Consider the following 6,244-nt stretch of genomic DNA (forward strand, 5'->3'; position numbering starts at 1 on the left):
ACCCCACTCTTCCACCAAGGCACCTGCAAGTTCCGGAACATTTCTGGGGGGGAATGGCCCTAGCCCTCACCCTCCGATCCAACAGGTCCCAGACGTGCTCAATGGGATTGAGATCCGGGCTCCTCGCTGGCCATGTCAGAACACTGACATTCCTGTCTTGCAGGAAATCACACACAGAACGAGCAGTCTGGCTGGTGGCATTGTCATGCTGGAGGGTCATGTCAGGATGAGCCTGTAGGAAGGGTACTACATGAGGGAGGAGGATGTCTTCCCTGTAACACACAGCGTTGAGATTGCCTGCAATGACAACAAGCTCAGTCCGATGATGCTGTGACACACCGTCCCAGACCATGATGGACCCTCCACCTCCAAATTGATTCCAAGTACAGGCCTCGGTGTAACACTCATTCTGTCAACGATAAACGTGAATCTGACCATCACCCCTGGTGAGACAAAACCACGACTCGTCAGTGAACAGCACTTTTTGCCAGTCCTGTCTGGTCCAGCAATGGTGGGTTTGTGCCCACAGGCAACGTTGTTGCCGGTGGTGTCTGGTGAGGACCTGCCTTACAACAGGCCTACAAGCCCTCAGTCCAGCCTCTCTCAGCCTATGGAGGACAGTCTGAGCACTGATGGAGGGATTGTGCATTCCTGGTGTAACTCGGGCAGTTGCTGCCATCCTGTACCTGTCCCGCAGGTGTGATGTTCGGATGTACCGATCCTGTGCAGGTGTTGTTACACGTGGTCTGCCATTGCGAGGACGATCAGCTGTTCGTCCTGTCTCCTTGTAGCGCTGTCTTAGGCGTCTCACAATATGGACATTGCAATTTATTGCCCTGGCCACATCTGCAGTCCTCATGCCTCCTTGCAGCATGCCTAAGGCACGTTCACGCAGATGAGCAGGGACCCTGGGCATCTTTCTTTTGGTGTTTTTCGTAGTCAGTAGAAAGGCCTCTTTAGTGTCCTAAGTTTTCATAAGTGTGACCTTAATTGACTACCGTCTGTGAGCTGTTAGTGTCTTAACGACCGTTCCACAGGTGCATGTTCATTAATTGTTTATGGTTTGTTGAACAAGCATGGGAAACAGTGTTTAAACCCTTTACAATGAAGATCTGTGAAATTATTTAGATTTTTATAAATTATCTTTGAAGGACAGGGTCCTGCAAAGAGATGTTTCTTTTTTTGCTGAGTTTATATATACTGTATCTGATTCCACATTTCCCCCATTGTTGACCTTTTGATAAATCTATGTATTTTTCCATTTTTTTTCTACTTTTAAATGATCTTAACAAGTATTATAATAAGAAATCATACATGCTTGTGTTCAATATGCAAGTACTTATTGTACCTTTGAATCATAAATGATTATGAATTATAATGCAATTGTGACCTAAATAAAACATACCTCTTTATTACAAATCATACCACTTTGTATGCTCCAGGCAAGCCATTTCTCCCAGCAAATGTTCGTATTTATATGTCATGTCTGCGTAATATGTCACGTAGTTTAATTCCACGACATGAAATGTATGATTCATGTATGAGATGAGATAAGGGAAGGATCAGAGGAAATAAAGTCACTGACACAGCTCATCCATTCCTATGAGCACATATTATGCTAACACATCGTTTTCCTACACAAATCTGACCTTGATGTAACAAGCTATGATGCCTATTATGCTCCAATCAATGAAAGGACATGCCTCTGCCATAAAGCTCACAATGCTTTCGTAATTGTCACTTTGTAATTATTGCACTTTCCCCACCATACTATAAAGAGCTGGTTTATGCTGTGCATATGCGGATCTGACTCTAACGCCCCCATTCTTTATTGTTTAACTGCCTGTGTTTGGTTTGTTTATGAGAGTCTCAGCAATTACTGGTTGGTAGGTTTCTCTAAAATGTGCAGTACTGTGACCATGGTCTAGTCCAGCCTGTACTGTTGACTTCCTGTCATGGGAATACAAAGCCAATGTTATGACTGTGGGGCGCCATGAATATGCATTCAAGTAAGTCGTGTGCTGAGGCGCCAGCTAGTTTGTACAAGTCCTTTAATCTATGTTACGAGCGAGCGGAATTATTTTAGCAATGACTGTTAGTTGTCAAGAATGTTTCTTTTAGTAGCATAAGTGAGGAGCGTGTAATGATCGTTGTCCCCCTTGGATGAGGAATAGGAAGGATCAGACCAAAACGCAGTGTGGTAATGTGTGGTAATGTAATCCATGTTAATTTTAATAAATAAACTGAACACTGCAATAACCAAAAAAACAACAAAGAGAGAGAGTGAACGAAACAAAACAGTTCTGTAAGGTGAAGACACACAAAACAGAAAACAACTACCCACAACCCATAGTGGGAAAACAGGCTGCCTAAGTATGGTTCTCAATCAGAGACAACGATTGGGAACCATACCAGGCCAAACACCTAGAAATATAACACACAGAACAAAACATAAAATGCCCACCGCAACTCACGCCCTGACCAAACTAAAATAGAGACATAAAAAAGGAACTAAGGTCAGGACGTGACAGAGCGAGAGAGACAAAGAGAGAGAAAGTGGGAGAGCGCTATCATTCTACCAAGCGGAAGGATCTGACAGAGCCAAGCCAGAATACCTTGTGTTTTAAAAGTGCTGTTCCTGGAAATTACATGACAGATTGTTATGCTCACAGGGAAATGATTATTGGTAAGTACAGTAGATACACTGTGTACCCTCAATGTAATAAGGTTGGTCTTGCCCCTCAGAAAAATGATAACAAAATGAAACCAGTTGTATTCGTGTCCAGACAGTTTGTGTTGTACCCATATAGTAGGTACGTTGGGGATCTAACGTACAAGGACAGTTAATTTACCATGTTAGCCTTTTATCTTTACAAAACCAATGGTGTTTGGCAGAGTATCCCTCATCACAGAAATAACATCAGATATATTGTAGCAGCCTACATGGACCAGATGTATTGGATTCCCCCACATCTCAGGTTAAATTACATAGCCCACTAAATCTCATCTTTTCCCATGTAAGATGTAGGTCCTCTGTAATATGTCATGGTCATTGGTTCAGCACTAACCGGATGCCAGAAAAACAGATCTATTCATGTAGTGGTTATTATGAGCATTATATTGATTATTTTAAAAGCATGGTGTTCACTGTTGTGTAATGTATTAACTACACCCTCATTGTCCTTTAGATCGACATCTCTGACAGTAGAGCTGTCTAGTGGGGTTTAAATGGTGGCAAGTTTGTTGCTTCTCTAATGTGGTCTGTTTGATGTGTGTGTGTGTGTGTGTGTGTGTGTGTGTGTGTGTGTGTGTGTGTGTGTGTGTGTGTGTGTTCCCCCCAACTCACCTGATTTAGTTACTGTTTACTATCTCCAAGGATCCCTCACGTAGGCGTGTTCTGTTTTAAACCCGACAAATACCTGTCTACAGAGCCCAGGTGGTAGGAACACACATTGCCCTTCACAACTCCAACTCCACGTATCACTGTTAAAAGAAGAAGAGCAAACAACTACTCCTAACAGGTAAGTTGACTTATTTTATTAACAGATGAACTTCTTTGAGTAATGAATTTCTTATACGCTTTATGAGTTAGAATCGCTCAGTGGACATCTATTTACTTTATTCATTTGATCATTATCACACACATTTGATCTGTTTTCATAAGTAGTTATATCGAGGTGCTTGTATGTTATGGCTTGAGCTCAATCTTACCTTATCAACAATTCATACACGACTGCTCTTCCGTTACTCCCTCACCTTTTGGCAATACTCAAGCTGGAGCAGACTGCTAGCTCGTTTTCATGGGAACTGTCCAGATAAAGTGTTTTGCCTGGGGGTAAGAGTAGCTGCAGTGTCCCACCTGGACCATTGCCTCATTCCCTGTGGGCTCTTTCAGCGTCCCTGCACCCAATATCAACCTGTACCATGCCCTCTAAGTGGTATCAGCCAGAGACAGATTACCCCTCCGTGGGCTCGGTACTAAAAGCACCTTTGTATGCAGTGTTCCATCTGCAAAGCTCTGACATTGCCCCCCTTTAGCAGTGCAGAGAGAGAAACCTCTGAATTATGCATTAGAGCAAGTGTAGCTGTTTCTTTCAGCTAACCTTGTGGAGCTGTGCAGACTGCACACTCATATTTATCAGAGCACATTAACTTCTGGGAGTGGTTGGAGAATCTGTCACTGTGGAATATGTGTGGTGTGAATTATGTCAGGTCATCATCTTGTTCTGGATGCTATTTCAAATCAATTTCATTTCATTGGGTGTAATTCCATATTTGCAGTTAATATCGTTGTTTGGAATCAGATGGGTAGCAATACAGCACAGCCTCTCAATACACACACGTGCACGCCCGCACATAAGCACATGTGCGTGTCCATGTGTCTGTCTGTGTCTTTGTCTGTATCTGTACTTGTGTGTCTGTGTGTGCTTAAATCACTAAATACCAATCAATCAATCAATCAAATTTATTTTACATCAGCAGATTTCACAAAGTGCTTAAACAGAAACCCAGCCATGGTTTGTTCTCAGACACATTCCCAGACCTTCCCACACAGATTAAAGTAGTGACCTCAGTCCTTATAGGTCCTAGGTCTCTACTGTACTTTCCTGACACCTCTGACCTTCACACTAAGGGCATTTTATTCCTGAACACTGACAATGTGAGGGTAATGGCATGTCCCGGAAATAATAAGTCTATGTAAGAGAAAAAATATATGAGATTCCTTTGATTTCAAACACAGCCCTACCTATCTGTAAACACTGGTGGGTTCTTGTAATACTTGTCCATGTGTCTTTTCTAATCATGTAAAGGTGGCTACTATTAGACCCTCCTTAGGCCATGTAGGTCCTGTATTTAGATGGCATCAAGATGATCCTAAAACCAGCAACAGATAAAGTACCCTGTAGGACCACTCCCCTGGGTAATTAGACACAGACAGCTTTGAACTTACACTAGGTTTGATTAGCCTCCAGCTTTCTGTACACACACAAACAATGTGGACCTTCATGTCTGTGTCTGTTGTAGTGTGTGCATGCGTGTGTGTGTGTGCGTTCTCTATGTCTCATCTCTTTCTTCTCTCTCTCTCTCTCTCTCTCTCTCTCTCTCTAGAGCCTGCTGATGTGGAACATTGTGGTTGTTTAGTCCACACACAGGTGTGAGGAAGTGTCTGAAGGTCACAGCAGAGAGTTGTCACACATAGACACGTGTGTCTATCTTTATTTTCTCTACACTTCCGTTCATCAGTACTGCTTGGCCAAAGTCATTTGAACCTTGTGTCACATTCAAAAGCTCCTGAAAACAGATGTGGGACGCGAAGCAAGTTCAGAACATAGAAAGTTAGTGAACTCAGTTGTACACTGGTGGTGTCGAAGATAGAGAAAAGCCAAGAGGGAACTCAAAAAGTTGTGTAATATATTAGTTAATAATACCATCCTTTGAAGGGTAAGAGAAGAATATACATAATAGCCCAGTAAAGTGAATAGAGCCCTGAGCAAGGAGATTCTTGCTGGGATATTCTTAACATGGCTCTGTTCTCCTTGAAGAATTCTCCTTTGAGAGGAAAGGCCTTGGGACTCAGCGCTCTCGAGTGCATTGAGCCTGTCTGTCTGTCGAGGTAATGCTGCAAAGCTTTTCTCTGGTGATAAATGGCAAGCACTTGTTGGAGAGCCAACTCTGTCTGCATTACCTCACAGGAAATTGAAATGGGAAATCCCTGGGTGGGAGGCAGAAGTCAGATGCTATATCAAACAAACGGGGGTAGAATTAATCATTTCTGTCCTCCTGTGATTTAGCACTCAGAGAGACAACACTGTACAGTGTTCTCAGTCTTGTTTGAAAAGGGGAGTTTCTCCTGGTAACCTGGTAACCTTGGGGTTGGCTTGGTTACAGTCTAGTGATGAAGAATTTGCATGGCAGGATCTCAAGTTTCTCAACTAATCTACTGTTTGGTTTGTTTCATCCTCTAGGCCTACATGATAGAACAACTGCTCTATATGCCCTTCACTTTTAGAAAAATGCTCTGACAATTCACTTATGTCACGTATATATTGATTATACGTAATGAATGTAGTGAATATGTATAACACTTTACTTTTACAAATGCAATTAATAAGGACAGTGTAAAGTTAAGTGTTCCCTGTAATATTATACTTTCAAGATTATCATCGTCTGTGGAATTAGCTGATTCTATTGGCTGAAAGGCAATAAGGTGGAGCTGGCACCCTCGGTCGAATCCGGAAACCGC

The sequence above is a fragment of the Oncorhynchus mykiss genome, chromosome 7 (genome assembly GCF_013265735.2).
Source record: "Oncorhynchus mykiss isolate Arlee chromosome 7, USDA_OmykA_1.1, whole genome shotgun sequence".
Lineage (NCBI taxonomy): Eukaryota > Metazoa > Chordata > Actinopteri > Salmoniformes > Salmonidae > Oncorhynchus > Oncorhynchus mykiss.